The 27,597-nt window shown below is 40.9% G+C and overlaps 1 long non-coding RNA gene and 1 pseudogene across 3 annotated transcripts; both read right to left on the reverse strand.

The window, feature by feature from the left end:
* Window positions 1-474: 474 nt before the first annotated feature.
* Window positions 475-10,338, reverse strand: LOC110220475 (uncharacterized). 2 transcript variants are annotated; one of them, XR_013486085.1, is made up of 4 exons: window positions 6,195-10,338; window positions 4,307-4,719; window positions 2,878-2,959; window positions 475-703 (listed from the first exon to the last, which is right to left on the reverse strand). It is a non-coding gene; the product is annotated as an uncharacterized LOC110220475 (long non-coding RNA). The 2 variants fall into 2 exon arrangements; XR_002327879.2 differs by having other exon boundaries at window positions 4,307-4,723; window positions 6,195-10,336.
* A 337-nt stretch (window positions 10,339-10,675) lies between these two features.
* LOC110220517 (serine protease 33-like) lies at window positions 10,676-25,378 on the reverse strand (annotated as a pseudogene). Its single transcript, XR_013486538.1, has 6 exons — window positions 25,370-25,378; window positions 24,243-24,387; window positions 23,655-23,821; window positions 17,830-23,542; window positions 14,566-15,533; window positions 10,676-14,456 (listed from the first exon to the last, which is right to left on the reverse strand). The product of XR_013486538.1 is annotated as a serine protease 33-like (transcript).
* Window positions 25,379-27,597: the final 2,219 nt, after the last annotated feature.

Below are 27,597 nucleotides of genomic sequence, written 5' to 3' on the forward strand. Positions count from 1 at the left end.
AATGGAGGATTTGAGGTAGTATGCCTGAATTCTAGAAAGGGAAAAGAAATGGAGACTGGAAGTAAGGGGTCAGGGTTATATGAGGGGAGTGGAGATTGGGAAAAGACAGGATACCTAATTTGTGAACCTTTGTCTTAGGACTTACCTTTGTCTCTTGGGAGCCTAGTAAGGATGGGTTGAGGGAGAGCAGACTGCAGGAGGTTAGAGGGTGAGTGAGGAGGGGTAAAAGGGGCTGAGTCCTGTTTGCTGGCTAAGCTGGGACATTTCTGAGCTGTGAGCACAGACTCTGTCCCCACTCCAGCTGCTCTGTCTGTCCCCAGTTCCAGCCAGGAGCACCCCCCACCTCCGTCTCCTTTCTGTGCCCAGTCTCTCTCTCACGGCTTTCCCCCCAGTTTATCCCAGTTAGTCCCAGTTCATATGATTCCTCCATTTCTATGCATAATGATAACTTGTTTTGTTACCACTCTTCCCACCTCAGGTCGGTATTGGTCTTCATCCCTCCTGTGTTTTCTCTCAGTCTCTTGGTCCCTCTGAATTATTTTTAAAATGATTTTCTTATCTCAGAGAACTCTTTCATGCTTCCCCATGGCTTTCAGGAACTTTTGCCTTTTGAAGAGCAAAATGGCCAAGGGGGTGGTATATGGCAAGAATGTAGGAGGACACCTGATGTCTGAACAGCAAGGGCAGTCTCGAGTCTTCAGAGCTGGGTGAAGAGATTGAGATGAAGATAGCAGAAAATGAGAGGTTGGCATTGTGTAAAACTGGTCCTAGCTAGTTTCAAAATGGAACTAGGGCTGTTGAGGCTAAGTAAGAGTCTGCCCTAGAACTCCCAGATTCTACTGCAGAAGTTCAAGGCAGATCTGGGAGACTGTGCAGTGAGCAGACTCATTCCAAAGAAGACAGTGAAGTATGGGACCAGAAGTCAAAGCAATCCACTGCAAAAAAGCACCTGGAAAGTCAGGGCTGCATTCTGTAATAACTTGATTTAAAAAAAATTTTTTTCCCATTACATGTAAACATAATTTTTAACTTATTTTTTTAAATTTTGAGCTCCAAATTTTCTCTCTCATTCCCTCCTCTCCTTCCTTGAGAAGGAAAGTAACTTGATATAGATTATTCTCGTGCAGTCATGCAAAACATATTTCCATATTAGCCATGTTGCAAAAGAAAACAGAAAAAAAAAACCCAAATAAAAATAAAGTTTAAAAAAGCATGCTTCGATCTGCATTCAGACTCCATCAGTTCTTACTCTGGAGGTGGATAGCATTATTCATAATAAGTCCTTTGGAATTGTCTTGGCTTATTGAATTATTGAAAACAGCTTTATTTGGCCATATATTGCTATTGCTGTATACAATGTTTTCCTGGTTCTGCTCACTTCCCTTTGAATCAGTTCATATAATGCTTTCCAGGTTTTTCTGAAACCATTGGATGGGTACTTGAATGCTGGATATACTTGGGAGATGAGTGTTGGGTTAGTATGCCAAAAGCTACATGTGATTGAACTGGCTTCAACAAATGAGATGGATGAGAATAGAGGTCTTCCCATACCCCAAAATCTGCCTTTCCTTGGTCTCTTCTACCTGGACTTATAGGATGGTGGATAATTTCTACATTGTTAATCCTGGCTGAATACTTCAGGATATCTTTCCGCCACTAATTGTTCTAGACTCTGAGAATGCAAGCTAAGTTTAGCATAAGCCTAAGAAAATTAGGAAGGTAAAGCTGCTGCCCAAAACATTGTACAGTTCATTCTAAAATCAAACATGAAATACTTTTGAACTCTTGCCTATTTGGAATTATTTGTGCCACTGTTTCTCCACTGAAGTCCTATTCTTAAGTCTGGATTTCTCATTATGGTATGGTGGTGACCTTGGGTTCTTAAAAGCTATTCCACAACTGTGAATAACAGCTATTCTCAGCAATACAGTGATCCAAGACAATTCCAAAAGACTTATGATAAAAAACACTGTCCTCCTCCAGAGAAAGAACTGGATGGACTCTGGATGCAGATCGAAACATACTTTTTTTTACTTTCTTTTTCTTTTTTCTTGGTCTATGTTTTCTTTCACAAAGTGGCCAATATGGAAATATGTTTTGCATGGCTACATATGTATAATCTGTATCAAGTTGCTTGCCTTCTCAAGGAAGAGAGGGAATTTGGAATTCAAAATTTAAAAAACCCAAATGTTAAAAGTTGTTTTTATAGTTAGTTGAAAATATATAAAAATAAAATAAAATCTATTTCAGGGGAGTGCTATGGTCTGATAAGTCTCTCCAAAAAAAATAGGCTTTGAGATTGATTATAGAGCATGTCCTCAAAAGTCTTAATATGGTTTTAAACTTTGGCAAGCTTAATGCAGTTTTAAGATTTCATGGCTTAAAACTACAGGGCAGCTAGGTGCTGCAGTGGATAGAACATCAGCCTTGGAGTCAGAATGACCTGAGTTCAAATCCAGCCTCAGACACTTACTGTGTGACTCTGGGCAAGTCCCTTAACCTTGTTTGTTTCAATTTTCTCCTCTTCCTCACAGAGTCAGACATGACTGAAAAACTACTAAACAGCAACAAAAGCTTAAAACCATACTAAGTCTTTTGAGACAACCTGTATGTTTGTTGTTTAAGGACCAGCCCACCTAAATTTGAAGAGGATCATCACCAGAAGTTTAATTTTTGGGCCCTAACCCTAGAAGCCTCTATATAAATGAGATCTCTTCCAGCTGCTTCTAATAGCATGTATGCCAGGAAAGATGGGATTAGGGGCTGGAGGCAGAGAACTAGATGGTTCAGATTCATCTTGACACTTGCTTTGGGGAAATTTAATAATATCCTATCAATAAAAAAATGAAAACAAAAGCAAAAACTTCTTCAGGTTACCTTAAGCCCCCAGCTGTTAGAAATCCAAGTGACTGGAAAGAGAAGCTCCTCTTTATAGTTTACCGTAGTCTTCCTCTTTTGCCTTTGAGCAAATGAAATACAGACCAGCAATGCACTGAGTCAACCATAGTTTTATCTTAAAGACCAGGTAGACAAATACAAAATAGACTCTAAAGTAGCAGAGATAAGTGCCCCTAATAGGTTTTTCTGAAGAAAAAGAGAATAAGTTAATATATGGAAACACAGTGATGCTGGCTATCTCCCTTTTCCCTTCTGTCCTTACCCCCTCCTTCTTTTCTTTCTTAAATGGAAAAACAACTGGATTTGGAGTCAGAAAACCCAAGTTTGAATCTTCGCTCTTCCACTTAATATTGAATGACCTTGACTAAGTTACAACCTCTGTACCTCAGTTTCCCCAATCATAAAATTTGTAAATTGGATTAGATAATCTATGAGGTTTTTCTCTAGTTCTAACTCTTATTTCCCTTTCTTTTCTCTAATTCTTCATTTTTTTCTATCTCCTCATTTTTTCTCTTCTAACTCCCCCCTTTTCTATCTTCTTTTACTTCAACGAACATTTATTAAGCATCTACAATTGGCAGAACAATGTTCCCTACCCTAATGGAACTCACAACGTAGTAGAGACAAGCCATACACATAAACTGTAATACAAAATTAATTAGGATCAGTAGAAAAGAGACGAAAAACAGGTGCTCTGGGAGCTCTGAGGGGTGAAAGGTGATTTGTTACTGGTAGGGAGATGAGAGAAAGCTTTATGAAAGAAATGACATTTGAGCAGGGTCTTACAGGGTAGGTAAGATAGCAAGCAAAGGTAGAAGTAGAGGGAATAGTCTAAACAGTCACAGAGGGGAGATGGCTCATAGCACATACAGAGAATAGCAAATGGCTCATTTTGGCTGGAGCATAGGAAACATTAAGGGAAGCAGTGTGAGATAAAGCTAGAAATGAAGCATGGCACCAAATGATGGAAGGACTTGAAAGTCAAAATAGTTTGAATTTGATTCCTCTGACATTGGTGGTGGTATGCAGTCATCTAGCTAAAATTAGATGCTCCCTTTCCATCTATCCCCCACAACCACTTTTTCCTATACCATATCTTAGAGTGTCCCCATTTGAGGGGAAAGATGGTGAGGAAGGATGGGGGCTTTAAATCTGCTTTGAAGAAAAAAAGGGAAGCTTCTTCTGGCTTCTATTTACCAAACCTACTACCAACACACTAGTTTAATTTGTCCCCAGGGTAATCCAGATGGCCCACATTTATTTTGATGCCCGCTTTTGGGGGATTTAATAATGTACTATCAACAAAAAACTCCAAACTTCTTTGGGCCATGTTGAGCCCCCAGTTGCTAGGAATCTAAGTGGAAAGTTAGGAATCCATTGGAAGGAAAATTGCTTTTGTGTAGCTTACCATAGTTTTCTTCTCATCTGCCATTGAACAAATGAAATACAGACCAGTAATGCATTGAGTTAATCACCATTGTCATTCTCCATCAATGGGGACAGCTATACCATCATTACTTATTGGCTCCTGGTAGTCTCGTTTGGCTCAGCTACAGTCTTTTTGTCTTACCCCCATTGAGGCAGCAGTGTTGAGTAAGCTCTTGCCCTCTCTCATTCTTCATCTGTGTCTTCAGTGTAATCTGCTGGGCTTTAGATTGTGGTAGAAATTGGCAGATGGTTCTTTACCTCCACACACCATCTGGGGTGTAGTTTCTCCATTTTTCAGTGGCCATGCACTCTTGTAACTTCACACAAATAGCACTCAGCCCACTCATATTTATTCTGATGTCATTGCCTTGTGAGGGATGTCTCTTGTCCTTTCTTCCTTAAGATTGAGAAGAGATGATGGGGGGGGTCAGCTTCCCAGAATACAGAAACCAATCTCTGCTGACAGAATGGGGAGTCTTCTCAGGCTGTGGCCACCCCAAGACAGAAGCTTAAAGTTGGACGTGACCCCATAAGCCCCTACTTCAAGGTATACCTGAACAAAAATGCTCTGTACAACTGATGGTAATCACTGGTCATCTGACCTTTTCTTTAAGACTTCAGATGATGAGCCACCCACTACATCCCATTCCATATGAAACCTGGCAAGTGATCCTCTAAGCTTTGCTTGAAAACATCTAATAATGAGGAACTCATGACCTCAGGAGGCAATGTGAATAGCTCTGATTCCTGGGAAGTATATCTTTACACCATGCCTAAATTTCCTTCTTTGCAATTAGATTAACCTCCACTTTCTTTTCCTGATGCAGCCTTCTGGGGCCAAGCAGAAAAGTCTTCCAAGTGACAGTCCTCCAAATACTTGAATAATGCTGGTCCATTTCCTAACTCATACCACCATATTCCCTCCCCATCTGCAATGTTTAAAGGCACATTCCAATTCTAAATTTTGTGATCCTGTAAATGTATATGAAGCTTGTTAATTCTTAGAATCTTGTTTTTTCTAAATTTAGTCTTTGCATGTCACAGATATTTTTATTGTCATATAAGTCATGATATCATCTCTCTGCATTTGGAGTAAGATGAGCTGGATTTTAAGGACTGACTGCCACTTACTATACTAACTGAGGAACCTCAGGAAAGACATCTTATCCCTCTAGACCTGTTTCATCATCTATAAAATGAGGAGATTCAACTAGATTGACCTCTAAAGACCCATCTTAATCTTAGGATTTTCCTATATATCAGGGGCAAGTTTTGTAATTCACCAAAGTGTTGCACTGTATTGGTTGCAAAGAGTAAAATAAAAATTATAGATTGTAATTATGAAAAAAAAGGATTGAAGAGGGGCTGAGATTTCATTTACAGTCCCACAGATCTCCAAAGCTCAAGTAGATAAACATTAATGAGCTTTCAGGTACGTGTAGAATCTGAACATTTATTCAGTAAGCAATATAGGGCCGTAGTGGGGTTTTTGAGGACAGATGTCATTTATGCATAAGGAAGTATATCATAGCACCCAGGGGCCCCCTAAATCATGGTCCTCCAGAAAGTTACCCCAGGCTTGGTGTGCCTTGTGAATTAGCAAAACCATAGCTCAAAGCCCTTATCCATGTGCTTATACCAATCACCTGGAAGACACTTAAGGACACTTAAGTTCAAAACAAAAACAAACAAAAAACCCTCAAAAATTCAGTGACAAGAAAAGATTTTCCCATGCACGCATGTTATATGTATCCCCCGGTTTGCCATATTACCAGTGGGGACGATTACAGATTGATCAGGGGAGACACATGGAGGGCATACCTGGAGAAACATGTGACTGGGGAACATATATAAAGAGGAACACATACCTGGAACCTGGGTAGCCAGAGCACACAGGAGGAGTATACAGCGACCCTCTCCAGGCATCCTGATCTATATCTTGCCACTGGATCCAGGTGGATGCCTCCAGAAAGTGAGGCTGGTGACTTTGCACAGCCCTCCCTCACTTCAGTCCAATTCATGTGTATGTCATGGCATTGTCTTCCTGATGTCATGGTCCTCTTAGAGGACAAGGGACAAGCAACAGTAACAACAACAGCAGCAGCAACATGGAGAGACACATATCTAGGGTTCATGTGTTGCTGGGGCGACTCATATCTCCAATGGTGCAGAGCTGCTGATGTTATCTAGTGATGTCGTCGTGCTGCTCTCTGCTGGGTGTGTCACGCATTGCATCTCTTCTCATCTCTCTGGACGTCATGTCATCTCTAAGTTTTTCTGCTGGTTTTGTATTTACCAGGCTGCCCTCTGCTACCGTCTGAGAAGTTGGCTTTAGTTATTGGCCTCGTCAGAGTCTCCTTCTCTCTACTATCTTCTGCTAGAATGTAGCATCTAGTGAGCCTCTCCTGGCAAATGTAAGCTCTTTTAGTGGGTAGCCTAGGGCTGTGAGACACTACAAGCTAGATACCAGCTAGATAACCAGCAAAGCTTGCAGAAGCTCCCAGAATAAGTTCAAATCTATTCTTTTCACAATATCTGACCCCAGAGGGGAGAAGAGAAGTGATCAGAGGAGTGAATGTTGAGGATATAGAAACCTGGGGTATACTAGCTAGACAGTGTGGAAGGGTCAAGAGAAGGCTGTTTTTAGAATATCGTATTCTGCTTGGACTATCATTACAAAAATCCTCTGAAGAGGTTTTTTTGCTTTCTTTTCTAATACATTCTTTTTTGTTGTTGTTGTTATTGTTTGTTTTTGCTAGGCAGTGGGGTTAAGTGACTTGCCCAGGGTCACACAGCTAGTAATTGTCACGTGTCTGAGATCAGATTTGAACTCAGGTCCTCCTGATTGCAGGGCTGGTGCTATATCCACTGCGTGGCCTGAGACACTTACTAGTTGTGTGACCCTGGACAAGTCACTTAACCTCTGTTTGCTTTGGTTTCCTTATCTGTAAGATGGGAATAATAATAGCACCTACTTCCCAGGGTTGTAGTGAGGATCAAATTAAATAATGAATTGTAAAGTGCTTAGCACGGTGCCTGGCACCTAGTAAGTGCTATATAAATGTTAGCTATTAATATTATTATTATGGGAGGCAGGCAACTTTGTGAGTTCAAGAGTTTGGAGCTTCAAGTTGCTTAGTTGGAGATGACAGGAAGTAGGAGGAGTTTCTGCTTCAGAAAAGATGATCACCAGTAGCAAGATGCCCCCAGGCCCTGTCCTAACTTGACAGAAAACATGGACCTGGAAGGAATCCCTTGGACATAACAGAGCTAAAATGGAATGTGAAATACTGACACAGCAGTCCTACAAACTGCGTCGTCTCAGAAGTTAAAGTCTCAAACTTGCAGGAGAATAGAATAGTGGTTGCAAGCTATTGCTGCTTGTTTAGTTTTTCTGTTAACACAAACGTGTCTTTTGTATTTAGTGTATCTTTTGTGTGTGGGAGGAAATAAGTAACTGCCCTGTATATAATTTACATTGTACATTGAGTACATTTCTACTCCCTCTTAGGAAAGACCCATGAGCCAAAGTAATTTTCTCCAGGGTTTCATGTTAGGGTGTAATGAACCAGACAGTTTGACAAAGGGCTCAGCTCTTCTCATTAGAGGCCAGGCTGCCCTAGTATTAAACCCAGTTCTTGAACATGCATGGATCATAGAAATGGAGCCCCTTAGTGGAGGTAGGGAGATTCAGTGCCCCAGCCCACCTTGGGCCTAGAAGTGATTTTGGTTGTTATTGTTTCATATAGATAAAGTAATTAAAGCCCAGAGAAGTTTAGTGACTTTCCCCATTTTAAACAGTAAGTTCGTGGCAAATCAAGACCCAGGAGCAAGGTTTTTTAACACATGATTAGGTTGCCCCCTAAATCACACTGCGTATGTTTCTACTTGAATTAGACCCAATCAAATAGCGTCCCAGTGTACTGACAAACTTGGAGGTATGATTGCTAAGCCTATATCAGGCAACCAGTAAAAATTTCTTAAGCACCTGTTGTATGCCAGACATTGTGCTGTGTCCTAAGGGTATGAATAAGAAAAATTAAGTACCTGCCCTCAAGGAATTTACAATCTAATGGGGAGAGGGAGTGAAGGTACCTACCTGGAGGGGGCATGATGAAGTTCAGTCTAAGAAGTGCAGCTGGTAGGAAATGAAGTTTGTTGGTCTGGGAGTTCTCTTTAAATGGGGGCTTTGGAGCTCTCTTTGTGGTGGCAAACAATTGGAAATTGAGGGAATGCCCATCAATTGAGGAATGGCTAAATAAGTTGTGGTATATGAGTGTAATAAAAAACTATTGTACTATAAGAAATGATGAGCATGAAGTGGGGGCAAAAAGTGCCCTAGGATTAAAAATAATACTAAGGGTTACTTTCCCAGGCCCCTAAGGGGGTTTGAGGCTTATTCTGTAGCCCAGCCTGTACCAAAAGAATTGCCTTTGTTTCCCTTACCCGGTGTTCCTTATCCTGTTGTTTATCTTCCTCATCCTGTGTCATGACAATTTTTCCTTATCTTGACAACCATTTTCCTCACCTTGTTTGTTCTTATCCTGTCCCTAATCTCTAATTCCCATATGAAACGCTAAAAATACATCATCTTCCTACAGGCTGTATAGCTTTCTGTCTATATAAGCCTAGGTCTTTTCCTATATTGTTTAGCTCCTTGCTAATCTCAGGCCCGTGAAGCTTTGACGAAATAAAGCTCCCAATGGCTGCAGAGAAGGTCTAAGTGAATTCTTTCACACCTGAACCAGCTCTCCCAACTCAAAACCTCAACAAGCAGATGGATTTCAGAAAAACCTGGAAAGACATGGACTGATACTGAGTAAAGTAAGCAGAACCAGGAGAACATTGTACACAGTAACAGCAACATTGTGTGATGATCAGCTCTGGTAGATTTAGCTCTTTTCAGCAGTACAATAATCCAAGACAATTCCAAAAGCCTCATGATGGAAAATGCTATCCACATTCAGAGAAAGAACTATGGAGTCTGAATGAAGATCTAAGCACACTATTTTCTCTCTCTCTTTTTTCTTCTTTCTTGTGGTTTTTCCACTTTGTTCTGATACTTCTTAACTAATGTGCTATGAGAAGTAAAAGAATTAAGTTTCCACATAAATAATAGAAATCAGCACATTGTGAAAGACTCGGAACCACTTCAAGGCTAAAACACCAATCAGGGAATAGCAAGTGGGTGATAAGAAACCAAAACTGAACTGGTTCAAACCGGCCAGGGGTTAATCCAGGTCAGCAGCTTTTTGCTACTGCACAAGCTGTAATAGGGTTCGTGAATGTTATCTTCTCCTCCCAGGGGGAAGCAGTAACACAATTTTAGAAACAAAATGTATGTTAAGGGGTAGGGATCACATGTATGTAAAATATATGAACAGGGCATATGAGGAAGATTGTAACCTGGGAGGATTAGGACCAGTCCTGACCCAGAAGGGAGGAGTTAGGCAATTACTAACTATAAAGCTTGCTCTCCCTTCTGTACTATGTGCACTCTCCCTTCCTGTGGAGGTGTGCTCGCTTCTCCTGAGAATCGAAAAACCACTCTTCAACCTCTTTAGTAAAGAAATCGTGAGACACCAGTTTTCAGAATTGAGTCTGGGGTCTTCTTTATAAAAGTGCTATCCACATCCAGAGAAAAAACTATGGAGTCTGAATATAGATGGAAGCATATAATTTTCACTTTTTTTTTCTGTTTCTCATGGCTTTTCCCTTTTGTTCTGTTTCTTCTTTCACAACATAACTAATGTGGAAATATGTTTAACATGATTGCATGTATATAACCTATAGCAGATTGCTTACAGTCTTGAGGGGGGGAATGTGAAGGAGAGAGAAAATTAGCTAAAAGCAACTATAGCTATTATCTTCAATAGAGAATGCTAGAAGCCTTTCCATTAAGATCAGGAGTAAAGCAAGGATGTCTATTATCACCTATCTGCATTATCTATAATATCTAATCTAATATATATATATTCTATATAATATTATCATTATAGATGCTCACTAGCTGTGTGACCCTGGGCAAGTCATTTAACTGTGTTTGCCTCAGTTTCCTCATCTGTAGAATGAACTGGGGGAAGAAATGGCAAACCACTCCAGTATCTTTGCCAAGAAAAACCTCAAATGGATTTATGAAGAGTCAGACATGACTGAACAACTACAACAAAGACTTTTTTTTGAGAATGCCCTGTATGTAAGAGGATATTTCCCCAAATGGATAAATGATGGAAAGGTATGGAAATGCAGTTCTGGAGGAGTGGGTGGAATGCAAGCCAATAACAAGCATATGAAAAGATGCTCCAAATCAATAATAATAAGAGAAATGCAAATTAAAACAATTCTGAAGTTCCACTTCATATTAATTTTATTGGCAATGATGACAAAAGGGGAAAATAATAGTTATTAGAGGGGCTATGTGAGGACATGAATACCAGTGCTCCATAGGTATAGCAATGACCTAGTGTAGCCATTCTGTAGAGGAACTTGTAAATACCCCTCACAAGTCACTAAATTGTATATTCCCTTTGACTCAGTAGATCTATTTTCTCTACTAGCATAGTCCAAATAAAGCAATGAAAGAGTAAAAGGACTCATACATAAATTTATCTGTATATGTATATATATGTATCTATACTCATATATACACTCATATTTATACTGGCACTTTCTATTGTAGCAAAGAACAGGGTGGCCAACACTTGGGGCATAATTAAACAAATTATGATAGATGAATGTAATAGAAATATATTATGTTGTAAGTAAAGGTGAAAGGGATGGAGTCAGAGAAACCTGAATTCATGCAGTATGAAGTGAGCAAAATCAGGAGAACTCTTTACATTATGACTACAGTATTGTAAAGGAGAAACAAGAGTTAAATAATTAAGAACTCTGATCAATGTGATGAAAAAAATCATGACTCCAGGAAACCAGTGAACATGCATCTATCTCTTAACAGAGAAGGGATAAATTGGAGATGCAGAATGAGACATACATTTTCCAGACATGACAATATATGGATTTATTATACTTGATGATACTTATTTGTTATAAAGAAGGGCTTTTGGAGATGTGGGAAGAGCTGTGAGTGTATGGGGACTAATGATGGTGATTTAAAAAAATAGAAGAAAATATAGAAAACAAGCAGCTTTAAATGCACTGAAGAGAACAGAAGAAAATTCAGAGGGAGACACAAGTGAGGAGAACAGGTTTGGCATTAATGTGTGGAATTTGTTTTATAAATATATAATATATATGGATGCGTGTATGTATACATGTATATACACATATATTTAAATCAAGCTGTGTATACAAGAGTCCTTTTTTCCTGTTCTGCTTTGTAAATATGAAAATATTCATGTTTGTCAAGTTCAGAATAACAACCAAAAAATCCAGAAAAAATACACAGAAGAGGATACAGACAAGCAAAGTAGTATGACTACAGTGTTAAATTCAATATAGGTAATACATATAAGCTAAGGTGTTCACCCTAACCACACTCAGACCAGTTGGTTGGGGCCTCAGAGCAAGTCTCAGTCCCCTCACAATCCTAAGGGTAATCCTAAGAGATTGCAGGGTTCCTCCACTATTATAGCTCATGAGGCCCCATCCAAGATATGCCACCTATCAATTGGCTGATTACTGTCTCCTCAATATCACTCGACCAGTGATTACTGCCCTAATATAATTCTGATCACTTGATCTCTCTTCCATTTCAGTTTTACAAGGGGAGAGTTACTGATAAGATATAGCAAGAACCAAAGAACACAACACTCTAAAATAAGGGGATACTCTCAGCTCTATAAATCACTCTAGTCCTTGGGGAGAGAATATTCAAGCTTAAAATTATACCCACCAAGTTAACTTCATGCTGTTCCCAGGGACAAGTCACTCCCTTGCTATCATGATACGATGCCTCAGCTGCTAAGTCAGTTCATTGCTTGGCTGGATCAAGTAGGTCCCTCCATAGGACTGACTCCTTACTGGGCTTGTAGACTGTACTGCAAAATCCTGTTGCTGGACTTCTGGTCATTCTTCCTACCTTTTTTTTTTTTGGCTAGGCAATGGGGTTAAGTGACTTGCCCAGCTAGTAAGTGTCAAGTGTCTGAGGCCAGATTTGAACTCAGATCCTCCTGCCTCCTGGGCCGGTGCTTTATCCACTGTCTTCCTACCTTTTAAAGCTCACAGTGTTGTAATCTGGTCCTCATTCGTCTAAGATCAGGAAGAATAGACTTAACAGGGACAAAAGAAACAGGCATCATGTATGCATTTCCACGTAGTGGCTGTTGGGGGGGGGAGGGAGATAAGGCAACTGAGAACTAGTCATGCCATTCCAGAAAGCAATTTGGAATTTTATGCCAAAAAAAAGCGCCCCAAACCAAACAATTAAACTATGAATACCCTTTGACACAATGATACTGCAACTAGGTTTCTATCCCAAAAAAGATCAGTAAAAAAGGAAACAAACCCATATAAACAAAAGTATTTTCTTTTCGTCTTCTTTTTCTTCTTTTTTTAGACATGGCTGTTGTAGGAACTTGTTTTGCTTAATTGTACATATATTTTAACAGGTTTTGTTTATCTTGCCTTCTCAGTGGGTTAGAGGGGAAGTAGGAGGGAGAGGATTCAGAACTGAAAATGAAACTGACTTTTAAAAAAATGAGGACCAAGGTCAATTATTTTTATTTCCCTAACCTCTTTCCTTCCCCTCTCTCTCCTGAGAGGCTACGTGCTTACTTCCAAATCTTATGCTCCTCCAGAGCATGAGAAATTGTTTCTTAAAAGTTTGCTTATTCTTTTGTATTTAAAAGTTCATTTTGTTTTTTAAGCCAACAAATGTGGTAAAGCTATTGGTCAAAAAATGCTAAACTTTGTGTGCTTTTGCTTGAATGCAGCTTTGAGAGAGGTGATTTGAAAACAGCCCAGAAGAGAGATTTAAAACTGCTGCATGTGCCAGAGTGAGGTTTCTGACTGTGACCTTGGAGATGAAAGGAGAGTTATTGATGCACTTTTACAAATTCCTAGGACAGATAAAGTACATTCACCAGGAATTCTCTGGGACATATAGGCAGCCACATTGACTAAGAAGCAAACTGGCTGGCAGAGAATTGAGACAAGCCCTTGCCATTACTGTGGCCTGATTTGGAAGGAAAACCTTTTTCCAGAGGGGAGGGACCAAGGAAATGGCTAAAGGGAAAGTCTCTCCCAAAAATGAAGCTTAGCCAAGACCATAAAAAGGTTGGAGAGTAGGATTGACTGAGAGCCATGCCGGCCTGCTCAATACACCAGAATAATATGACTGCTACATATATATTTTATAAATAAACAAATATACATGCATTGGAGCTGCATACTCAAACAATTTCGACTTATAATGATCAAACTGAAGACCACTGAGTTAGACAACAGTTTAGGTAAAAAATATTTGAGGATTTTTTTTTGTTTTTTTTTTAAGCAGACTACAGGCTTAATATAAGCGAACAGAAAGACATAGCATTCAAAAAAAGCTAATTCTATTTTGGGCTGCAATAGTAAAAGCAAAACATTCAGAAGAGAGGAAATGACATTCCAATTTAAATTTATACTAGTTAGACAATATCTGGAATATTGTGTTCAGTTCTTGGTGTTGTATTTTAAGAAGGGTACTGACCAACTCCACAAAGTCCTATACTTGTATCTCATCATGGAATAGAGTTCACCTTCAGTGCTCTAAAACTATGGAGTGTACAGGTTCTTCAGGACTAGTACCTCCAGTGTGAGGGCTTAGCAAGCCCTTTTCAGGGCTGCTCATCTGTCTTTGGTGTCCACCTACCATTGTGGCTTCAAGAAGCTGTAGCATGTGCAGCAGCCACATCCTGGTAAACTGTTTCAGCAGACAGACTAAACCAGGTTTAGGATAACCTAGAGGCTTCAAACCTGTTGATGAGTTAGAGGGATGTCTACCCCAAGCATGTGAAGACTTCCCCTGGTGGAATAGGCGGATGTTGAACAACGGCCACAAAGGCAGCAAAAGTAGGCTCTGTGGAGAACTTAGAGCTTAGTTATACATCAAAGATGCCAAGGTCATCCACTGCATCTCGGGCCATTGCCACTTATCTTGACTGTTGCTTTGCCACTGGACTCTGATGACTCTGGAAGAGAGAGTGAGGCTGATGAGTGAAGCAACTCTGTCTCACTTAAATCTAGTTTATGCTGAAGTCAAAAGACATCACCCACAGCATTTTTACCATTTTTACCCACCTCCAAGTCCTGTGGTAATGGCAGGTAACGAAGCAGCAGGTGCAGGTACACTGGGAGCTGTAGCCACAATCTTGCACACAGGCAGCCCAGGCCATAGAGTCACCTTGTCCCTGGACTGAAGCAGCAGTGAGATTCAGCAGCCCCCTAGGTGTCTGAGTGGCCTGTTTTAAGTACTACACTGCTTACTTCCTGGCATGAGGAACAGGCTAGAAAAGGTGCCCTAAAAATTGTCTGCTTCACCTAACCCAACCCTGGCCTGCTTACCACAGCAGATAGAAATCCTACCCTGCTGTCAAAACACAAAAAGTACAAAAGTTTTTGCAAAGATGATTCCACTCATCACTGATACAAGGAATGTACGCATACCTATGGATAACATGAAATACAGTAGGCTTGAAAGATGGACAGCTCTCGTTGAGAGAGAACTCAACAGATAACACATCCAAATGGCAGCCCTGTGTGAGATAAGGCTGGCAAATGAAGGCCAGCTTCCCAAAGTTGGAGCTAGATACACATTTTTCTGGAGTGGCTGCAGTGATAGGGGATGCCATGAAGCTGGCATAGGTTTCACAATCAAATCTAATCTAGTCAACAAGCTTCTACGCTTCTTAAATCTGAGAGCCAGTGTGGCTTAAAAAAGGGCTGAGGAACAGTCTGTGTGGTCTTTGCTGCCTGACAACTCCAGGAGAAATGCTAGGAATAGAACAGAAGTCTGTACACAGTGTTTGTTAATCTGACCAAGGCCTTTGATACTGTCAGGCATGAAGGCTTGTGGAAGATCATGGCAAAATCTGGTTCCCTGGAGAAGCTCATCAGTTTTGTATGCCAGTTCCATGACAGCATGCCTGCAGGGGTTCTGGATAATGGATGATGCTTTTGTGCTTTCCCAGTCACAATGGAGTGAAGCAGAGGTGGGTGCTTGCTCCCATGCTTTTTAGCATGATGTTTTCGGCAACGTTGTCAGACACCTTCAAGAAGGATAAAAATGGCATCAAGGTCAGCTACCACACTGATGGCAAATTATTTAAGTTGAAAAGGCTTCAAGCCAAGACTAAAGAGGAGGAAGAAGTGGAAGGAGAATTGGTACGTGACTTTTTGTTCACAAAGGATTGCACACTCAATGCAGCCTCTACTGCTGATTTGCAACAGAGTATAGATCCATTCTTTGCCACTTGTGCCAATTTTGGTTTGATAATAAACATCAAAAAAACAGAGAGCATCACACCACTGGTTGTAACCAATTGTTGTAACCACTGGTTGCAGCAAATGGAGAAATTTTGAATGCTGTGGATAAGTTCACTTACCTTGGCAGTATACTTTGCAGGGAAGGATACTTAGATGATGAGGTTGACACACGAATTGCCAGAGCTAACTCAGTGTTTGGGAGGGTCCAAAGGGAAGTGTGAGAGAGGAGAGATATTAGACTGTCTACCAAGCTGAATGTTAACAGAGCTATTGTGCCAACCTTATTGTTGTATACCTGTGAAACCTCGACAGTATACCAGTGCCATGACAGAAAACTGAATTGTTTCCATTTGAATTGTCTTAGGAAGATTCTGAAGGTCACTTGGCAGGATAAGGCATGGGACACTGAGGTCCTCTCTCAAGCTGAACTGACAAGCATTCAAACTCTACTTCAGAGAGTGTAAGTCCAATGACCTGACCATATTGTTTGAATGCCAAACATAAATGTGCCCAAAAGACTATTTTGCAGAGAACTTAGACAAGGCAAATGCTCATATGGAGGTCATGAGAAGCAATACAAGGTCTCTCAAGGTCTCTCAGAAGAAGTTTGGATTTGATTGTGAGACACGGGAGACATTAGCACAGGACTACCCAGCATGGCATGCCCAAATCAAAGAAGGCACTGTATTCTATGAACAAAACAGAATTAAAGTAGCTCAAAAAAAAAAGTGAAATGCACAAATTTGGAGATATTTCTACAACAACTGTTCATAAGGACTATTTGTCCTTGACTTGTGGTAGAGTCTTCCCAACTCATATTAGCCTAATCAACTGCAGTCAGACACACTGTTCCTTGATGTCATTTTAGTCCTCTTCAAGCATGAAGGACAACCATGAAAGGTTCTACCATGATAGAGAAGCATTGAGTATGGTCTTTGTAATGGATTGATTGTGTATGTTTTCTAAGAGCCAACCTAAGTTAATTGCAGAGGCATATGACCAGTGGTCTGGCCACTTGGTAATGAATTATTTGGTCAAGGTAACCCATGAAACAAAGAAAAACTCAAAATAACCCTCAATCCTGCATGACAGTTTTATTTAATGGCATTAGCAGAGTGGTTTAGCTGTTGGCATTCTCAATGTGATATCCTTGCTCAGTGAACAATGAGTAGATCTGCTTCTTCAGAAAATGAATCATAACAATCTTGACATTACAATACAAAAGGAAACAGCAGCTAAATTAAAGAATGACTTGTAAGTTCTTCTTGAAGAGGCAAGTAAAGAAATTGGTTGAATTGGTTTTATTGCATTTCCAGTGGCAAAAAAAGAAGCATTGTTTCATGGGATGTTTGGTCATGTTATGGACCAATATGTATTGCAGAATTTGAATACAGAGAATTTGACAACAAAGAATTTGACAAAATCCTCCAAATTAAATCAATATATACTTTATACTTGATAAATTCAAAGCAATGCTTTTGTAATAAGCTAACTGCCACATTCAGAGAAGAAAGAAACAGGTCATTCAGATAGACACAGCATGACATAGGGCATAAGGCAAGAAACTTAGAATTAAGGGGACCTGGGCCCACATTCTACCCAAACACATGGTAGCTTCATGACCCTGGGCAACTCACTTGACCTACTTATGCCTCAATTTTCTCAGCTGTAAAATGAGGGGAGGAGGGCTGCTGCTGGACCTGATGACTTCTTGGGTCCCTTCTAGCTATGAATCTCTTATCCCATGATCTTATGAACTTTCTTGATCTAAAGAAGTTTATTTCTTTATCTTTTGTAAAAGATTTTAATTTTTTTTAATTTTATTTAATTTACCTTTAGTTTTCAACATTCACTTCCATAAGCTTTTGAGTTTTAAATTTTCTCCCCCTCCCTCCCCATTTCCCTCCCCAAGAAGGTGTGCAATCTGATATAAGCTCTACATATACATTCCTATTGAACATATTTTCACATTAGTCGTATTGTAAAGAAGAATTAGAACCAATAGGAGGAACCATAAGAAAGAAGAAACAAAACAAAACAGAAGAAAGAAAAAAGAGCAAATAGTATGCTTCGAGATACCTTCAAACTCCATAGTTCTTTCTCTGGATGTGGATAGCATTTTCCAGCATGAGACTTTTGGAGATGTCTTGAATCCTTGCATCGCTGAGAAGAGCTAATTCTATCAACGTTAGTCATTGCATAATGTGGCTGTTGCTGTGTACAACGTTTTTCTGGTTCTGCTCACAAGAAGTTTATTTATTGAAGGATATTCTTTGTTGCTATTAGAGAGTCCAGGAAGACTGAAGCTGGACTCTGTGCTCCCCATGTGCCTGTCAGGTGTGTGTGTCTCTAGTTGCTTCTTCATCTGTATGGGCAAATCTTAGAATTCCAGTGCCTCCATCAACCCTAGGTCTCTGAAGAACATTAAGAATGTTTCTGTTTCACAGTTCTCAGGGATTCCAGAGAAGTGATTGATTGAATGGGATGGAAATACAAGGATCAAAGTCTGCTTAGGATCTGTTATCTACAGATATGAGAGTGCTACCAAAAAAACCTACAACCCTCCAAAAAACAAAGCAAAGAAAGGAAGGAAGGGGGGAAGGAAGGAAGGAAGGAAGGAAGGAAGGAAGGAAGGAAGGAACGAACGAAGGAACGAAGGAAGGAAGGAAGGAAGGAAGAGAAAGAAAGAAAAACAAAATAAAAGAAAACATCCTATTTCATTTGGATTGAGTTCAGCACTATCACAGTTTTGGAAGTAGAGAGAGATCTTCTGAATAGTTTAGAGACATAGGGCCAAATGATGAAATTGGAGTAAACTACATAGTTAATAATTGAATAATCATAAGGAATTTTCTTTTCTTTCTAAATACCCTTTTCCATGGCCAAGGGAAATGAGTTTGAGGCATATTCAGGGACAGAGAACAGTGGAACCTTCGCTTAGAACTTTCCTTTTGGATCCTACATATAAATACTGATCTAGGTGGAGAGGAAGAGGCGTAGCTTCACCAAGATTCTAATATTAAAGAGAAAAGACCTCAATTTGCCAATATAGCTGTATAAAGATGTATGCATATAATATAAATTTTCTAACAATTAACACCAATTCATTTAGATTTATTGTTGGTTGACTCACAAAGTCTGAGACTTAAATTTACAGACATCCTAAATACTAGACATGTGCTTATTATATATTATAAACAGAGGTATAGAGCTATGGAGATAAGGCATTATGGAATGCATCACATCAATCAAAGTTGTGTTGACCTTAGTAAAATCTCTTAATCTCTGAGTGCCCCAAACAACTCTCTAAAGCTATAGATTATAGAACTGCAAATCTGCATCAGTGGAGGGAGTTTCCATACCAGGAGTTCTCCCCACAGTAAAATCTTAGGTCCAGAAAAAAATGAGGGCAATTTATATGAGACAATTTCTTTACTAGGTCAATCTGGTTTGTTCCAAGACTTTAACCATAAAGAAGGAGTCTTCCTTTCTATAATTTCAGGTACTCTTCAATCTTGTGAGAGGTTCATTTGAAAGGGCTTGCCACATTTATGAGAGGTCATGCTATTTGGCTCTAAATCACATGATTTCTACTAACTTCATCCAGTTCATATTTGTGGACAGTGATTCTGAAATTACCAAATAAAACAGGGGGTGTTCCAAATTCCATCTAAATCATTTACCAGCTTTGAAATTTACTAGAGACAAAGATATCTCCATCCTGCATTGCTCAAATTCCATGTCTAAACCTAGCATGGATGGGGTGCCTTGATTCTTTGGAAAGTCACCCAACTTATTTTTGTACCTACAGGCCACTCTCTCTTGTCCACCAGGGACAGGAGACCATCTTATGACCATCTTATGATCACTTAAATATTTTATATTATCTATTTTATTTTCAGTTTTGTATTTTCTCCCTTCTACTTCCCCTTCCCACACCCACTGACAAAGAGAAAAAGAAAAAAAACTCATTACAACTATGTATAGTCAAGCAAAACAAATGTCCACATTTGCCATATAAAAAAAAAGAAAGAAAGAAAAGAAAATATCCTTCAATTGCCCTCTGAGTCTATCAGTTCTCTTTGGGGGGGTGGATGGAGTATCTCAGGAGCCCTTTGCAATTGTGGCCGGAGATTGTGTTTGATAAGAGGTCCTAAGTGTTTCAAAGACGTTGATCATTGCAATATTACTGGTATTGTATAAAATGTTCTCCTAGTTCTTCTCACTTTACTTCGCACCAGTTCATAAAGTCTTTCCGGGTTTATTTGGCAGTTATCTGTACAAAGATGTCAGCCGAAGCCATAAGAGTGTTTTTCCCCCCTTTTCTTGGTCAGTGCATGTGGGAAGGGGAAGTGGAAGGGAGAAAATACAAAACTGAAAATAAAGTAAGGATGACTCCCAACCTATATGTCTATATGCAACCACTCCCAATGCTCCAGTCCTTTATTTTCAACTACTTCCTGATGTTATCTGCCTGGATATGGAACCAGGTTTTTATCATCAGAGCTGTAACAAGGGCAGAATGACTGGAGCTTTGCTCCAAGGCACTGAAATATAGAGTGCAGGGCTGAACTGGTATTCTTTTAAGTAGGTAGAAACAGTGGAGTTAAGCACTTAATTAGCAATAACCATTAGTTTAAAAAGGATGCTAATTGTTGGGTTTCTCAAAACCTGTACCCCAGGGGAGCTTCTTCCCAAGCAGCCTCCTTCTCCCTCTTCCCACTCCCCCACAAACACAAAGTCTGGTGTCTCAAGGTTTCTCCACCAACAAGTCCTTGTCTCAATATTTGCAGTCTCTCCCCAAGGTTGGTCTCCCTCCTTGCCCCAAAGTAATTTGAATTTTTCTTATTTTCTCTTGGTAGTTTTTGTGTTACTTGCCTAAGCCCAAGAATTGCTAGTGACAGTCATTTATCATGTAGTTAGTGGCAGTCATATGAAGATTTGAGGACTGAGGAGGGACTCAGGCAAGGCTTTTCTTTTGGCTATCACTCTGTTTTTTAATGTGATTCTGTCCTGTTTCCCTGTCCCATTTCTTGCCTTCATCTTGGAGTTCCTCTCTTCCTCTGAGATTTAGCTCAGGCACCAACTTCTGCATAAAGCTATTCTTCATGCCCCAATTGCTGGGGACCTTCCTCTCAAACTACTTTGTATATATTTGCATTTATGAACCTTTTAGTGACACTGTATTATCTTTTCACATATTTACTGCCTCCCATGTTAGAATGTAAGCTCACTGCAGGTAGAGATTGCTTCATTCTTTGTACTTGTATCCCCAGAGCAGAGGCATCAAACACTTGGTCCGCTGGCTGCATGCAAGAGCCCGCCAACAGTATACCCTAGTGGAGCCTGAACCAGATTAAAATGTGTCTGATTTTTATGTGTTGATGTATTAATAAAAAATATATATATATATGTGTATATATATATATATATATGTGGTTTTCTAAATCTGTGTGCAGCCACAGAGATCTTTATATATGATTTAGAGACTTCTGTTTCTATTTGATACTACTGTCCCAGACCCTAGCACAGTGCCTGGAACATTATAGGCTCTTCAGAAATGCTTGTTGATTAATCAACTGTTGATTCATGAAAGACTGATTTCTATTGTCTCTGCATTTCCCCACATCATTTGAGTTCTCCACCCTATGGGAATTCAATAAAAAAAATATCCACAGACTGTTTGGGTACTCTAAGAAACAACCACCTCCAACCTAGGCTCTAGCACCAGAAGAATGGTAAGGTGCAGTGGAGAGAAAGCTGGCCTGGGGATTCTCAAGACTTGGGTTCTAGACTCCAGTCTACCACTGCTCTCTGAATAAGACATTAACTCCTTCAGTTCACAGACATTTATTGAATGCCTTCTAGGTACCTAATCTTGTGCTAGTCGCTGTGAAGAATTCAAAGATAAATGAGGCATAGTCCCTTCCCTTCAGGAGGTCTACAGCTTTGTAATCCTCTATATTTTATTTGATACACTTAAAAACATAATTCTAAAGAGGCCATAGACTTCAAAAGGAATCCATGACACACAAAAAGGTTAAGAATCCCTGGACGAAATGATTTCTAAGGTCCCTTCCAGTTCTAAACTTATGGTCCAGTGAACTATGTTAGTCCATAGGCAGGATAAATTACTTTTTGGGGGGAATCCTGGGAGCTAGGGCTCCTGGACTGGAGTCAGGAAGACCCATCTTCTTGAGTTGAAATCTGGCCTTGGACACTTACTAGCTGTGTGATCCTGGGCATGTCACTTAACCCTATTAACCTCAGTTTCCTCATCTGTAAAATGAACTAGAGAAGAAAATGGCAAACCACTTTACTATCTTTGCCAAGAAAACCCCAAATGGGGTCACAAAGAATTGGACATGACTGAAAAACAACTAAGGGGATTTGGAAAAGCTCCATGACAGAAGTGACATTTGTAGAATCATACAGTGTAGTATGGGACATTAGAGATTATTCAACCCAACTCCCTTATTTTACAGAAAAGGGAATTGTGTGTGTGTTGTTTGTGTGTGCCCCCATCTCTCCAATAACCATCAAATTTAGAGGAGCTGCAGTGAAACTAGAAAGGAGAGAGTGGTACTGATAATAGTCTCTCCTCTGAGAATTATCTTTCTGGTCCAGGCATTATTTCTCTGGGCCCACTGCATGCTATGCCTTCCTTTTTTAGACCATCACCTCTATTTCCTCTGCACAGGTATCCTGGATTTTGTCCTTGAGTCCCTTGGCTTTGAGAGGTGAACCTTATATTGGGGGTGGAGGACAGGTCTCCCTGCACTTCCTGTCCAGCTTTCCAGCTATGCTACCATAGGTTACCTCCGTCTCCCAGTTCCCCTTTTATGTGTTGTCTTTCCCCGTTGAAATGTAAGCTCTTTTTTAGGGCAGAACTGTCTGTTTACTTTGATTTATATCCCAGCACTCAGCACAGTGCTTGACACATAGTAAATGCTTAAAGGCTCTGTCTGTCTGTCTATCTATCTATCTATCTATCTATCTATCTATCTATCTATCTATCTATCTATCTATCTATCTATATCCTCCCATCCAAGCTCTCTGCTCTCCTCACAAGAGAATCTTCTATTTTAGTAGTGTTAATAACAATTGACATTTAGCATATCTAGCACTTCAAGTTAATTTACAAAGTACTTCATATACATTATCTCATTTGAGTTTCATAACAATTTTACAGAGGAGTAAACTGAGGCTCAGAGATATTAAATGACTTGCCAGGTATATCACAACTAATAAGTATCTAATTCAGGTTTTGGACCAAGCTCTCTCTCTCTCTCTCTCTGTCTCTCTCCGTAAGTCCAATACTGTATCCCAGGTCCTTGAGGAAAGTACTATTTAATTTATGCTTCTTTATACCTAGAACCTACACCACTGCTGCACACAATTAGTGTTTCATACATGATTGTTGAATCAAGTTGAATTCTCCCTTTTAACCTGTTTTCTCTAGGTCAAGCAACTTGCTCTTAAGGAGAGAGAATCTTTTTTTTCCTCTCTCCTCCCTCCTGTTTACAGCCTTACAAGCAGAAATTTTGCGATCACTAGGACTAGACCAAAAAGAATGGATGATTCTGGATGGCCAGAAAATGAGGCAGATGAGGGGATGAGGTTCTGCTGTACTTCAGGAGCAAGGGATCACCTCCAAGGAGTGGAGGCAGCTACACTGGCATAGACTCCAGGGCAGTTGGGGGCTGCACAGACCTCCCCCGAGCTTACCCCACCTCCTAGCACCCATCGATCCTTCAAATGACAAGACAAAGGACCCCCAGAATCACCCTGGAAAAGAATACATCGCTGACGTGTGGCTGGCTCTGGGGGGAGGGGCAACAGCCCCAAGGGGAGCCGAGTTGATGAGGGAGGACAAAAAGTTAAGAGATTTCTTACTCATTTGGCAGGAGTCTGCAGTGCCCTCTGCACTGCCAGCACAGACCATGTCGTGCTCGATGACAGGGACCTTAAGAGGACGGTGGGAGTCCAAGTGGTAGAGGGTCTCACAGGTCTCCCCGGGGCAGGAGAGAAACATTGGCCTGCTAGAGGGTTTGGGGAGCTGGGAAAAGAACTAAGGAAAGAATAAAGGGTGGGAAGTGACTAGGAGAGAAGTCCTGAGAAGGGACTAGAAAGACCATGAAGCTTAAATCTTGGGATTGTTCAGAGTTAACAGGAAGGAATTAGAGATTAATAGGGAAGATTACTGGAGTGTAAATTGTGGATTAGGACTTGAGGACAGAACTGGGTATACCTAGGTTTAAAGTAATGCTACTGTGGATCTGAGAAGGAGCAGACTAAAGATACATGTGGAGAGGCCAGGATAGGGAGGCAGCAAGTAGAGTGATCTGGACTTCTAACAGGCTTACCTCCTTCTTTAATGTTTCCCAGCCTGTCACCCAACAGGGTGTCCCAGAAGGAAGTGGAGAAGAGGCTCTAGGGAGACAGATGGGCAGGATGTTCTCAGAGAAGGGCGCAGGCTGGTCACACTGTACCAGAGCTATATCACCACCAGACTCATCCAGGCTGGTGTATGCAGGATGCCAGACGATCTGCCTTACTCCTTGCTCCAAGGCATGGGGACTTGGGGAGTCCAAGTGGTGAGAACCCAGGAGGACTGAGAAGTGGGAGGCATTCAGGCTGCCGTTGAGAAAGGAGACTAGATAACCAAAGCTAACCACTTGACGAGGGTTCAGTATACTTTATATTCTGATGAATGAGTTTTTATTCCAAATTGCAAGTGCAAATTGCAAATAAGACCCCAGTATTTTCTGTTCTTTCCCTGCTTTTTTCCCCTTCCCTTAAGAATTTTCCAGAAACTTTAAGAAGTGCTGAAGGAATTGCAAGTAGAAAAAATTTAAGAAGCCCTGCTAAATAACCTGGCTTCCTGCACCAGCCTTCCTCCTTGCCACATTTTTAAAATTCCTCTCCTTTTTTCTTGTTCCTTTAATTCCCAATTTCAAAAGATCCTTTCCCCCCTAATTTTCCTTTACTGTCACCATCTGTCTCTATGTCATTATGGGACTTGCCTGGGAATGCAAGTCTGCAATGAGTGGCCAGCTGTGGGAGATTAGGTCGGCACCACAGATGTGCTGTTTAAGCCATCAGAGGCTGGCATTCCAGGGCCATGTGCCCTTGTTGGCATCCTCACCCCCAACCACCTGGAGAGAAAGGGGAGGTTGGCCACAGACTAGGGGAGTTGGGAGAAGGGTGGTGGAAAAGAGTTATGACAGGTCTCAAATGTTTCAACATCCAGCACCAAATACATACAGAAGCCAAATACATACTTGCCCATACTTGAGGGCTCCCCTATAGACTCTAAATCACCCCCTTCTTCCCTCTTCTCCTTCAGAGAAATTCTGTCATCCCTTCTAAAAACCCAGACTGTCCTGCTATCTTTTTTCCAACTCTTACCTACAGATTCCTAATCCTTTCCCAAATCTAGTCACATTGCTTTATCTGAATTCCAGAGGGACTTTTGTTCTTTGATGGCTGTGAGGATGGGGGAGCCATTGTGGGGTCTAGTACCCATATGAGGGGAAGCAGTCACTAAAAGGGCCATGGTCCCTGTAAAGGAGAAAATGTCATGAGACTTCTCCCTTTCCCACATTCATTCCCTCACCCACTGCATGGCTCACTCTTTTGGTGGGAGCTGAAACCACTAACTACAAACCTGACTACTGGACCTAGGGAAGACAGCTTCCAAGAAGATAACATTTAAGGTCAGGGAAACTGGGGAAATGGGAGAGGGAAATGGGAGAAAGGCAAGGGCTCAGGGGCCAAGAGAAAGGGAGAGGAGACTTACTCTGCAGAAACAAGGGCTTCTGGTTCTAAAGAAAGGAGATAGAAGGGGCAGCTAAGTGATGCAGTGGATAAGAGCACTGGCCCTGGACTCAGGAGCACCTAAGTTCAAATCTGGCTGTAGACACTTGACACTTATTAGCTATGTGACCCTGGGCAAGTCACTTAACCCTGATTGCCTCTCACAAAAAAGAAAAAAGGCAAAAAAAAGCATGTAAGCTATGACACTTACCCAGGACTACTCTCAGAGATGCTCTCCACTGATGCTTCATTCTTTGCTACTCCCTAAGACCAGCTTGCTAAGATCAGGGCTCTCAAGATGTATTTCAGTTTGGGCCCTCCCTAAGGGCACACCTCAATGGGGCCCCACCTTTTGGTCTCCTTCCCTTCCTCCACCTTGTTTCCTGACCTCCATCATTCCCTGTGGCTCAGAGTGCTTTTGTACCTGTAAGATGCTTCACTGATCCCTGGTCACATCCAGGGACTTTGTCACTGGGACTGGAAAGAGAAACAAAGATTTAAAAAGGAAAAGGAATGTGATAAGTGAGGGTAAGTGGAGAGATTCAGGGCGACATGAGCCCCTATAGCTGGGCTCTGGGGAAGGGCTAGGTTTTGGGGGAGGTTGGGGAAGGTCTAGGAAGTTTGGGTCTTAGAAAAGTTAGTGCCTGTTAATTTGTCAATCTATGTAACTGATACCCAGAGGACATCAGCCACCAGAGGCTCTTTCTGAGTGAATATTTTTCTTATCTAGGGCCAGTTACTTTGAAAGTGAAAATCAGCCAAGTAAGGGCCAAAAAAGGGGAGTTAGCCAGATGCCAGATCGGCGAGGGAAGTGAGGTATGGGGAGGAAAGAACCCTTGGCAACTGGAGCCTGGGAGGGGAAGGCAGTTGATGGGGAGACAATAGGCTTGGATTTGGGAAGGAAGATCATACAGGGTGGGGTGGATTTGATTTAATCTTTTAAAGCAGGAAGAGGAAATTCTCCCAGCAGTACTGAGTCAGTATTTGTCTCTCCCTTACTACAAATTCCTACAGAGGAATAACACAACATCTTGGTTTGTGCTGGACGTTTGTGGAAGGGGAAGTAATGGTGAGTATTGCATGATCCTCATCTCTGGCCCATAGGCTCCATTTCTCTTTCAGAATCCAAACACTTTTCTCCTAAGTCTCTGCCTTGGTGCTCCAAATCTATTCTATCTAGAACCTATGCACACCGGATCACAGTGTCATAGATCCAGGGCTGGAAGACTTCAGAGGCCAGCTAGTACACTACTTCATTTTTACAGATGAGGAAATTGAGGCTCAGAGAGGGTGAGTAGGTAGACTGGATAGTAAGCATCAGAGGCTAGATCTCTGGGCCTCAGTTTCTTCATATGTGAAGTGAAGGTTGTTGGACTCTAATAGATGGCCTCTAAGGTCCTTTTCAGCTCCAAATCTATGAGTCTTGTTGTTCAGTCATCTCTGACTCTTCATGACCCCATTTAGGGTTTTCTTGGTAGAGATACTGGAGTGGTTTGCCATTTTCTTTCCCAGCTCATTTTACAGAAGAAGAAACTGAGGCAAACAGGGTTAAGTGACTTGCCCAGGGTCATACAGCTAGTAAGTGTTATGTGTCTGAGGCCGGATTTGAACTCAGGTCCTCCTGAATCCGGAGCCAGTGCTCTATCCACTGTGCCACCTAGTTGCCCCCGTATCTATTTTCTATGACACCATACCTAGGGTCTTTGAGGGCAGGAACTATGCCTTGCACATCTTTGTCTCTTCTGCCTTGCTCAGGACAGTACCATGCATATAATAGGTTCTCAGTAAAGATTTCTTTGCCCCTCACAATCAATAAGTATTATTTTTAAAAATATTTTATTTTTTCCAATTACATGTAGAAATGATTTTTAACATTTATTTTTTAAAATGTTGTGTTCCAAATTCTCTCCCTCCCTTCCCTCCTCCTTCAGAAGACAAGTAATTTAATATAAATTATACATGTGGAGTCATGCAAAACTTATTTCCATACTAATCATGTTGTAGAAGAAAACGGAGATACCCCCTCCC

This window comes from Phascolarctos cinereus, unplaced genomic scaffold (genome assembly GCF_003287225.1).
Source record: "Phascolarctos cinereus isolate Bilbo 61053 unplaced genomic scaffold, phaCin_HiC Scaffold_4;HRSCAF=312, whole genome shotgun sequence".
NCBI lineage: Eukaryota > Metazoa > Chordata > Mammalia > Diprotodontia > Phascolarctidae > Phascolarctos > Phascolarctos cinereus.